Consider the following 12,762-nt stretch of genomic DNA (forward strand, 5'->3'; position numbering starts at 1 on the left):
ACACACAGTGTTGAGGCAACACAAAGACACTGGAAGAGTTAGAGCTTCTGTCAATGTCTGAACACATGCAAAGCACAAAACTAAAATATGGTGCTCAAAATTCAAAAGTGTGTGACACTGAGGTAACAAGTAGAATTTAAATTCAGGTGTAAAAATAGGATCTGAAGTCTACTTGTACCCTCCATACACTTGCAGATTTATGAAGGCAAGGGGATACTGCAGGACACATGGGCAGGCTATAGCATGAGGAAGGGATGATGACATCACAAAAGCAGACTCAGCAAATAAGGTTTAGTCAGGAAGAAGTGTAGTATCAAATTAACATATTCATAAAAAAGTTAATACTGCAATACTTAAATATAAATAGATTAAAAAACAAAATGGAAACGATACTACACAACCATGTACAAAAGTGTTCTAGAATGACAAAACTCCTGCTGAGCAAGCTGTGCGAGGTATTGATCAGGGGATGTGCAAAAGATCACAGTATAGACAATATCTGTTATGTGCAGGGATAATACCTCAAGGTGTAGATGTAATGTGGTTGTTGATTGATGAGGCCAGATGCAGAAGGAAAGGCAGGTGCTGGTCCATCATTGGTGATGATTAGACTGGAATTCTGGTCCTGATAAAGACAAACATGTGATAGGACAATTCATTTAGATCATACAAGTTCTTTACATTCAAACATGTTAGGTCTGGTTGGTGTGTGTGTGTGCGTGTGCGTGTGTGTGTATATATATATATATATATAGCCTAAAGTTACTCACTTAACTAGCTGTACAACAACCCAGAGGAACAGACAATTCTAGTAACCGCTAAAACGTCTTTGCACAACATCAATATCGCCACCTGAAATGTTTGTCGGTACCGTTTGTCAGTCGTTGCACTGATTATACTTTTAGCTAAAAAGCCAACAATGATGTAGCTCACCGGGCTAACAGGAAAGTTGCTAGCTCGGCATCAAACCGCATCTCTTTACTCTCAGGAACCGTCTCCAGCGGCGGAAAGCCACATCGAGATTTACTCGTGTTGCTTCTTTTCTTCGCCGTTGAACGTGGTTTCTTGTCGGGAGCGGCCCTGCGGGATAAAGATACAGATCGCCTTTTAGGAGGTTCAGCTGTTTCTGTTATGCTAACTTAAATCGCTGCCGGAAGTTGTTCTTCTTCGTGGGACTGAGGGAAGACTTGACGCGCCGCTGACTCACACAGCGTCTAGCGTCTAGCGTCACAAAGTGGTATCACAACACAGGGCAGGTCGGGGCTGGCTGGTTNGCTGTACAACAACCCAGAGGAACAGACAATTCTAGTAACCGCTAAAACGTCTTTGCACAACATCAATATCGCCACCTGAAATGTTTGTCGGTACCGTTTGTCAGTCGTTGCACTGATTATACTTTTAGCTAAAAAGCCAACAATGATGTAGCTCACCGGGCTAACAGGAAAGTTGCTAGCTCGGCATCAAACCGCATCTCTTTACTCTCAGGAACCGTCTCCAGCGGCGGAAAGCCACATCGAGATTTACTCGTGTTGCTTCTTTTCTTCGCCGTTGAACGTGGTTTCTTGTCGGGAGCGGCCCTGCGGGATAAAGATACAGATCGCCTTTTAGGAGGTTCAGCTGTTTCTGTTATGCTAACTTAAATCGCTGCCGGAAGTTGTTCTTCTTCGTGGGACTGAGGGAAGACTTGACGCGCCGCTGACTCACACAGCGTCTAGCGTCACAAAGTGGTATTACAACACAGGGCAGGTCGGGGCTGGCTGGTTACCGTGCTCATTTCAGTAGATAACTGAAACACAATAGATCACTGCGTCTCCTTCACACACTGTTGATAGTGTTGATTCATTTTTTCAACATTTTAAACTAAAGTCCCGGCCACATCTTATATTGAACCTTTACAGCACAACCACCAACGCTGACATTTAAAACTAAAGCTACATGTATTTTGCCAACACTTAAGTTAAAACTAAGACATTGAGCTTAACTGATATTGACACATTCGATGCATATAAAACATTTTGATTTGCTTTGACAGTATATAAATCTGTGCTTGGAATATAAAATACAATCATGCTTTACCTTATACTTACATTGAATTTGTGATGTACAAACATTTGTACTTGCCCATTTTGCATTCAGGCCAGTAGATGTTACACTGTTCACATGAAGCATCAAGATATAAACCCTTTGTGGAACCACTTTCCTTCAGACGCTGTGGGACTCACCTCCAGTACCAGGCAGTTGATTTCTGCAAGTAAAGAAGACAGAACAGCCCGGGAAATTTCACTCACCGAGTATTTCACTTACTGATCGTGGACTGCTCATAGAGCCAGGTTTCAGTTGCAGCCATCTTGGTTTGTATATACAAAGAAATCATGGTGTATTGTCCTCCCAGTCACCATATGTTGACAGTCTTTATGTTACCAAACAGCTGGGAGAAAAGGGAAACAACATAAAACCAGATGTTATTAGTAAATCAAATTTATTGAATAACCCGGAGGCTAAATAAGGAAACAAAAATACAAACAAGGTGAGAGGATAACTAAAGTAGGGGAACAGAAGCCAACAAAGAGCCCAACTGTGCGATTCTAAACAACCCCAAAACACAAGCAGCACCCCTGTCCCTAATGTGTCCAACAGCCTTTTTCTAAGGGTGTGATGCACAATCAGAATTTTAAACCTAGCCCAGTCCCCAACAATCACTACCAGCATCTCAAACCAAATCACAAATTACACACACACGTTGACAAAGGCGGTAAAGAGGCGAGCTGCCTATCATGTCAGCCGCCATTAATGATGTGCGGGCCGGCTTCTTAATCTCTTTTCCTCTGAATGCTTGAACGGCTACAGCTGTGCCGAGGACTCGCAGGATCATTGCTGCACCAATAGGAGAAGCCGGTCGTGAAGTTGGAGGCGCTTCCTCTCTGCTTCGACCAATCCCGTCACGGAGTCCGCGCAGCCTGATTAGGATACAGACAAAATACACTGTAAGAAGCAGGTGACTGCGCTGCGTTCATTTGAACACATATTTTATGTCATGCACAAAGTTGAACAAGAAAGAGCTGAACCGATGACACAATTACGGACGATTGCCCCGGTAGAGCATAACATTAAAAGTATTAGAAAATTCCTGGAGAAATTTTGGATGCGCCTGCTGCTTGGTGCGTGTACTTCACTCTTCACGTTTCCACCTTTACAAAGGACGTTACTTTCAGTTTCATTCACGTCGTAGAGACTCATCTTGACACTGGCCTCAGTCACTGCAGGTGTCCTTCAAAAAGCCTTTTGGAGCTGTCACGACTGGCCAAAATAACCTCACACTGATGGTTTCAAACACAAATGTGTCCCCACAACCACAGCAAGACATGTATACACACATGTACACGTCCTTACAGAAGCAACACAGATTAATGAGCAGGTGAACAGGCAATAAGCTAAAATAACATTTTCACTTCTGATAATATTTTGTCATGTTTGTAATAGTATAAAGATGTATTATTACAAGTACAAAACCTGCTCAAGATCTTTGAATAGCCCTAAATAACAATCTTATACACTGTCCAACACATCACCTCCCCTAAATTAGTGAGCGATGGTCAATTAGCAAGTGTTTAGCCACAGCTCGTGATTGAGATCAAACCAATATTAATTCCTTGCATAGCTTTTACATTTTTTCTAACATATCTCAACACCACTAATTTCACTTTCTTTGATAGTAGAAATGAGTTGGGAAGCTTATGCTTCTGACAGAGTAGTACTAACTGAAAAAGTGGAAGAGAGTGCACCTAAATGAATAAAAAGGAAAGGTTCCTGTACTACAAAAAATATTACCATAGGCTGAAAATGAGAAAATAACAAAAAATGGGCAAAACATTTGAACAAAAATAAAACCTGCAACACTTGCATAGCCATAATCATTATGCATATTTTAAAAAAAAATTATTTTGTATAGCTTTGCATGATTTTCACTACCAGGTGCTTCAACTAAGTACAGCACAATTAAATGATCAGTGTGAGCATAAATGGCAGAAAATTTAAGTCCACTCACTAACTCCTCTGCACCTACTGCATCAAATATCAACTACTCCTTATTTCCTTGCAAATATTACTGTATTTTCAAAACCCAATGTATATTTTGTAATACAGAGCCAGGAACACGCAATAGTTTAAAATATACAGCCATGAGTGACACCAGCGAGTTACAAAAAAAGGGTCACTTCTGCTTTTCTCTGGAAATCAGCTCCTGAATTTGTATTGCAGTCAAAGGGAGAGGTGGAGGGTAGTCCCATCACATCCTCAAAAACCGTGAAAGATATCAGAATTAGACTAAAACTGGGTGATACAAGACAAAAAAAAATGTCTATATTTTTGATGTAACAAATTGTCAATGAAGGTTGGAAATTGTGGGATTTAAAAGAATTTGTGTGACCTTTTTTTCAGGGATGGCAGTTACAGTTTGCAGTTAGCTCCAGTAGAATAAAGTAGACTACACCACTGTACACAACCACACGCACACGCTTTGTCAATTTCTGCCCGGAAACTGCGTTAGTAGCACCTGCTGAGACCTGAGACCTACTGTTTGCTATCAGCTTCTGAATTTGTATTGCAGTCTATGGGAGAGCTATGATGGTTGAACAGTTCCTGTAGCTCGAACCTCAAAGTAAATTCAATATGTCTGCTGCTGTATTTACTGTTGTAGTGTCCAGTCTGAACTGTAACAGGGCTGCCAACTTTTCAAAAAGCCTTGGAGTGAGATTTTGTGGGGCCAACCAAAATTTTGCCGTATACACGCCAATTTTTTCTTTGGCCCATTGCCATACAGCAAAAAACATTTACCGCTTACCGTACATCAGTGGTTCTGAATGTATTAGCCTTAGGCCCTACTCAGAGTGTACAAATGGAACCAATTGAATCAACAGTAAGACACAAGACACAGCATGGCCCATTTTGTGCATATTTATTTTGGGGAAAAAGTAAACATATGTAGTATACATAGAGTATATGTTGAAACATTTAAATAAAAATGAAAAACCCCAAAACATTTTTTAAACATCCCCGATCTATATGCATCTAATAATGCAGAGGTTAATGTACAGTAGGGGGAGTAGGGAAAGCTGCCATTTTCAAACTAACAAAACAGACTACTCAGCTCAGGCTACTCATCTCAGTCCTTGATGGCTGTGTGCTTGGTTGTACTTGCTCGTGGCCTTTTTTGAGGCCTTGATGATGTCCTGGGAGGGCTCCCACTTGAAGCAGGGCTCCAGGCCAGCCATCTTGATTTAGGTTTAATAAAAGTCATGTTAGTTTAATAATTATGCACTAGTATATTAGTTACAATATGCTTTTTTCTGGCGTACAATTTATGTTGGGCTTATTCTGAATTCAATTTTAATATAGCTTAAAGGAATAGTTCACCCTAGAAACAAAATTCAGTCAATATCATGTGTGCTTTTTTTCTTCCAAAAAAGTCCATTTAGAGACCCCCGGTGAGCCAGTCCTGCAGCGAAAATACTTTGAATGGCCGTCAATTGCGACCGACACGAAAACGTCCATAAAACTACACAAAAACTTTGTAATATTCCTCCATACTGCTCGTCCGCGACAATCCAAGTGTCCTGAAGTGGGAACATCCAGAGTTTACTCGCAACGACGTTATTTAGTACATGTTTCTAGCCGAAAACAGTGGCTATGGTCAGCCAGCCCAGATGCGCACAGAGGCAGCTTCTTCATGGCATATCACAGATAGATCTATCTCTATAGCTCTGGCCAGGACGAAACTCAGCGTGAGAAATCGGGGGTGTGGCGTGAGAGCGTGTGAAGTGATTCAAATGAGTGTGTCTCACGGCCAATGCGTGAGAGTTGGCCGCCTTGTTTGAAATATTCACACCATTTACTGAAAGTGTGGAAATTAATTACAAAATTGATTAATTAATTACACACGGAAGAGGATTGGGGCCGCGTGATTTTTATAAAATAATTCTTTAGTCTCAGAATTTTGAGTTTGAGCGAAAAGTCCAAACCTAGCTACGATAGCTCGCTAAGGTACATACTAGCAGCTGTGTTCATTTTGCCATTGATTCATGCTATATACTTGTAGCTAGTACAAGACAAGCTAGGACCTAGCTAGTCGGTGCTAGTAGCAAGGTATAGCTAGTCTGTGGTAATTATGCCATTGATTCATGTTATATACTTGTAGCTAGTGCTAAACAAGTTAGGTCCTAGCTAGTCTGTGCTAGTAGCAAGGTATTGCTAGTCTGTGCTAATTGCAGCATTGATTCATGCTATATACTTGTAGCAAGTACTAGACAAGCTAGGATGTAGCTAGTCTGAGGTACAACAGCAGATACAATAACCTCTGGTTATAAGTGTTATTTTCACTGTTACAACTAACAATCAACAGTGTATACTGCTGTCCATGGGAATGGGGCTGATCATTGATCTGATCAGCAGTGAAGGTGAAACCAAACCAATGAGCTTTTACATGCAGTCACGGTAATATGATAATATTGAATAACAATGCTGGATCATTTCTTGTGCTGATTTAATGTGTTAAGGGGAAAGACTCTGCTCAGCTCCCCCACAGAGTCTTCTCAGCACAGTTACTCAACAACTCAGGCCACAGGAGGGTGGGGGTGGGGGTGGGCTGGCATTGTTGAGTAAAAGGAATAATGCACAGCACAAAGTGTGAGGTTGTTTCCAGATGTTAGGTGTCTCCCACAGCGTCAGTAATGGTGTACACCCCCAAGATCAGTCTTGTGTTTTCCCAGCAGTTTGGAAACCGGAAATGTTACGTTTCTGAACAGCAACCCCAAGGCTAAGCCAGGTCTTTGTGGAGTCCAGAGCAGAATTTGTTGAAACTCTGAAAACGATTTGGACAAGTTTTTCTTGGCAACCATTAACTTTTGAAACGTAAAAATGAGCAAATAGCAAAATACATAAATCTGGTTTCAAAATATTTGCTCTAAATGTTTTAATTTAAATTCTACAGTTCTCCTTCGCCCATTTTAGCATCTTTCAGCTCATTGTTTTGTTATTTATGGTCTGCAATTTTACTGCTTTGGTCCTGTCTCACCGTTCTCTTCAATCTCATTTCCAAAAGCTCTGATAAACCCACTGCTCCTGTCCAGCAGCACACAGCAAAGATGAGACCCTAGCTGCTAAACAATGGAGTATTTAGCAGTTCAAGTGCCCGATATTTCTCACAGGAGTTGGTTGAGACCAAAACAGCGATGAAAGAGTGAATTTAGATGTAGAGGTGGCATTTAAATCAATGCCAATGTTGCTCCATGACATAAATAAGCAACTGTTTTTAGGGTAATAATATGTTAGTGTTGTATTTAAAGCTTGCTGCATTACTCCTAAGTACCAAAAAACTTGATTGTAGGTTTAAAGTACATGAAAAAAAATGATGAAACCAAAGAGTCGCATGGCGGCTGTGGAGCCCTTTAGTGGCTCCTATGTTTGTTTGTTTTTAATGAGTAACTTATGCTATAAATCATTAAATATTGGTTGTATTAAAATAAACTGAGAATCCTTTTTCATTATTATTTCAGTGACGTTACGAAACAGTGACAGACATGGTCTATGAACAGCTGCATTGATGACTGTGTTGCTCATGTGGTTTTAAGTCTTTATAGAGACATATTTTATATTATTACAGCTGTGTTTTACTATATTGTCATTCATTATCCGTTTACACAGCAGCCTCCACCCATGGGTGTCCACAATACATTTACAAACACTTATATCAGCTTACAACTGCATTATGGGGTTACAAACCATTTATTACATCTGTATGTATTACTTTTAAATCCTAAATTTGTTACCTGAACCAGTATATTTTATATCAGACAATTAGAAAATGCATATCTCAGTGAATCAGATGATTTATTCTCAAATATACAGCAGCTCTGGGAAAATCACATGTAACAACTCAACATAGTTTCTCAATGAGCTGAGAGCACAGCCTTTGTAGACAATGTGATACCACAGTTTGCAACATGATTTTCTCAGAAACACAGGTTACTGCAAGAGGGCAAACACACACACACACACACACACACACACACACACACACACACACACACACACATACATATACACACCAATGACTGCTGGGTAAAATTGTCCTGAATTGGTTCCAGATCTGGGAGGAAATGATCTGTACCTTCTTAATTCCCAGAGCGCCTCTCCCATTCAAACCCACACATGGAAAGTCCGTCTCAGACGTAGTAATTGTGACATACTGTATATTACAACTGCATTTTAACAGGAGATTTATCATCATTTCCATGTGTCCTACAACTAGTGCAGAGCGAAATGGTTACACACCCTGGGGTGAGTAGTCTGTATCACGATTAAACAACAATAAAAGAGTATGAAATTATTTATATTACTGACCTCATGTCTGTATTGAGGGTAATGAATTTAAATAAATCATTTTGAATGTGCTCAGAAATAACAGCAAACACAGCATAATGTTGACAGAGCTCATACAGCACCAGGGACATTTGCTGAATTTACTGTTAATATGGAACTAAACTGAAATATCTCCCATCGGAGATATGGAGCAACATTCATAAGCAACTTCAGAATATCTACATAAAGGTGATAATATTCTGGCCCATCATATGTCTGGGTCCTCGACTCGAGTCTGGCCCATATACTTCCACATCTGGGCATATTCCGTCGGCTGTTATCCTCTGGTTTTGGCTGATGGCCAAAAGGTTTTCTGTGTGTGCACCAGAACTGGTTCAGATGTGGAAGTAGCCTCAACAATCATGTTATATATGGGCCAGTTTCGGGCCGTGGACTGGGCCTATACTGGGCCAGAAGAAAAAGAACATATGGCCAAAGTATGGGCCAGATTTATTTTGCTATGTGTGATGTCAGAGTTGTTTTTAAAGCTTGTTTCTGTTGCCAACAAGAGGCCTGAAAAAACACAGTTACTGTGCCTTTAAATTTATTCATTACATACAGCTCATCCAAATTTAAATATAAAACATTTACTAGAGTATCAAAGTGTAAGTTAGTTTATTTTACTCTGGTTGTGAAAGTCCCAGTGTCCTTGACCTATTTGGAAATTTTCAGCAGTACCAGGAAATTCTGGAGAATATCCCAGGGTGTTGGGGGTAACATGTGGTCGGTAATTACTGCCCTGAAATGACGTGACATCCTCCCTGAACATATGTCAAACACGTTTCTGGACCAGAGCTCGTTTTATTGTTCGTATTCCTTCTGACGCCGACTGTTACTGTGAACTACCTCCGCATGGATGTCAGCAGACCCAGATGGAGAGAGGATGGATGGATGAATGGATGGAGAGAGAGAGAGAGATGCAGGGGATAATAGTGTCTTTGTTTCTGCGCTGGTTTTTTGTTTTTTTGTTGTTGGCAGTACTGACTGACTTCCATGATTTAATATCCTGGCACTGCCGTGTGTCGAGCTGGAGCTGGAGCTTGTGCTGGTGTTCCTCACCCTGGTGGTCTATGACACACACTCATGCATGCACTCACACATACCCTCTTACTCCAGAGGAGTAGAAACATTAGTAGAAAACTCTTACGTCATTATACTTTCTATCCTTTAATGTTAATGAAAAATGTGAATTTGACACTGATTAATATATACATCCTGTTTCATTTTATTTCCATAAAATCAAGAAGGTGTGAACGTCCTTAGATAAAAGATCAACTGCATGAACTTGGTCAAACAAGCACTTTCCAAACACTGAGCCAGTTTCCAAAGCCAATGCTGTGAATGTCAATGTGTCAATCATGTTGCACAGATTCGTTTTTACTGCCATGTGCTGCTGCTGCTGTTAGTTTGCTGCTGCTGCTGCTGCTGCATGTGCTACAGTTCATCCTGTAACTAACACGAATGTCTGCACCACATTTCCACAGCCATCATTCATTATTCATCATGTCATCAACAAAGTGAATGTTGGACTGTCAGCATTTCAAGTTAAAAGGTGATGATAGGTCACTGTTGTGTTCTCCACCCCCTAGTGGCCAAAAAAATAAAATAAAATAAAACACAAAAGCATCAATGAGCATCAATACCTATTTGGGGATAACATATATTATTTGATTTTAATTATTGATTTATTCATAGGTAAGAATCACTTTAATGATGCAGATGATAAAGGTGGAGCTAGTTTTAATCATTTTATTCCTGTCCTTAGTGGCACATTTGGTGGGTTTTGTTCTGTACTAGACTCTTTGAGTGTTTGACAGATTATATATTAAAAGTCTCCTGTTCACCATATCACTGCAGCAGCTGTTTTCAGGTCCCACTGTGGCCCTTATATTCTCTTTTTTATGCCCCAAAAGAAAGGCCAAGAAAAAGCTTCTTGTTGATTATATTTTGAATCTGTAAGTATAAAGTAGAATAAAATGGTATTATATAACTGTACAACTCTTCCCTCTGAGGGTCAAATCGACCTCATAATTTACATTTCATGCATTTATATGTATAAGAAAGTGCAATTTGGAAAGTTCAATTTTAATACTCATATTTATTTTTATGTAAATATTCATCTTGTGTATATATATATATATATATATATATCTTCATTTTTATAATTTTTCTTCTTCATATTCTCTATTCTTTGCTGAGGAGCAACCGTTACGCAAGCTAATTTAACTAAAGTATGTGTACTGTACCTCAAAACCACTGGATACAGGTGACCTCCACCTGCAGCACGTCTGGATACGATCAAGAACACATCACCTACTGCTGCTGTTCAAATGACCCCAATGGACTCCTGGAGCAGAGGAAGTGCTGGCGCCTCCTGGTGGTCACAGATCACACCTACACTTAAAATACATGTTTCTCAGAGAGCAGCAGCTCAGTTCCTGTGTCTGTTAAATTTGTCATCAGACTTAAAGTGTTAATCTCACTGATATTGATATAAAAGACCCCAGATGCCACTGTCAACATGCATTCACCTGATGTATTGATTAATCTTGTCCAAATATTTGAGCTTTTACCAAAACACATTGTTTCCCATGAGAGTGTCGAGCTTTACCCCCGTCTTTCCCTTCACTAGGTGGCAGCAGAAGGCAGGACACTGCGAGCAGTCAGGCTTCTGAAGAACAACATATCAGCATGTAGCAGTTCACTACACAGGCTAAAGTATAAAACTGTGGGTATTAATCTGCTGCTCACAGCCTCCACTCTTTTCCCACATGATTTCTGAACATGGCAGCAGGGATTTGGAGCATTGGTGAGGTCCAGCACAGATGCTGGGTGATAAGGCCTGGCTCTCAGTCAGCATTCCAGTTCATCCCAAAGGTGCTGACTGGGGTTGATGGTCGTGGCTGTTAAGTTCTTCCACACTAAACCAGGAAAAAACTTTTCTGCACAGAGCTGTTTTTATATTAAAACAAGAAAGAGACTGAACCCAAACTGTTGCCACAAAGTTGGAAGAACACTTTTGTCTAAAATATCAATGTAGCAGCAAAATTTGCCCTCACTGGAACTAACCGAGTCCGAACCATGAAAACCAGCTCCAGACCAAAAGAAATCTGAAAAGAATTATAAAGAAACACTTCATAATATGTAATTTATGGTGTAATTTCACTGAATTAAATTAAATTTAGGTACAGTAGAAGAAAAAAGACTTTAAGGCACAAATTGGCATTTCAGTGGAAAGGAGAAATAAATTATACTCTTTAATATTCTTGTAAATCCTGGAGTACAGTACTGGGAAACAGAAAGTTTGGGAAATGAGGTGTTAACCTTGTTTGTATTGTGTAACTGAAGTGTAAAAAAAAAAGGGCAGAATAGCAGCACATTATATTACAGCCCACATACTTTCTATAGTCCCGTTTTCTTCCATGTAATTACCAGAAGGAACCTGTAACTATTTTAGGTAGGTAGGTACCTGATACAGATATTATGTGTGTCCACACAAGTCAATTGAAAAGACAATGCTCCAATGATACTACAGGGGGAATGTTACAGCATCCAAATTTGTGTTGCCAAACAAATAAATACGGACTGTGACATACTGCATATATAATCAGTTTGTAAAAAAAAAAAAAAACTTCTTGATGTCCAAAATAAAAGTCTACCATCAAGCTAAACTAAAAATACTGCAGCTATGGCGACGTTTCTGTCCAACAACGCCATTATTTCACGCCTAACTCTCTGATCAGATTAACAATAACAGCATTCAACAACAGGAGGTCAAAGGTCAATACACTGTGACTTTCTGACAGTGCTGTTTCACACGGTTGACGGAGCTTTTGTGATGCATATGGTCCGAATGTGTCGGTGCTGCGAGAGCGGCCATGTGGGGTCAGAGCACATCAGTGCGGTGTTCATGGAAGCATGTGGACGCCCACAGAGAGACGACTGGTGGAGACACACACTCGGGAGTTCATGTGAAAATCTCCTGTTTCATGAAGCCTCTCAGTATTCAGACCGGACTGCGAACCGAAACACAGTTTACACAAAACATTTACATCACAAAAAGAGGTCAACGCTCCGCAGAGAACAGAGTCGCAGCTCCCTCTCCCGCCTCCTCTGTGCTGGTTGCAAAAGAAACACTTCATTAATGAAAACTGTCATAGGATAAATGGACAGTCAGATATCAGCTGTGAACTCTGACTATGTTTACAATGTGCATTTTTCTAATTGTGGGGTTCATGGATAAGTGAGAGTGGGACTGAACTGTGGCTCCTTTTAGTTCTGTGTTTGGTCTTTCTCTGAAAACAGCTGCATGATGCACTGAAACTCTAAGTATAAAATTACTAATAA

The sequence above is a fragment of the Seriola dumerili genome, unplaced genomic scaffold (assembly GCF_002260705.1).
Source record: "Seriola dumerili isolate Sdu_G_001 unplaced genomic scaffold, Sdu_1.0 BDQW01000052.1, whole genome shotgun sequence".
Lineage (NCBI taxonomy): Eukaryota > Metazoa > Chordata > Actinopteri > Carangiformes > Carangidae > Seriola > Seriola dumerili.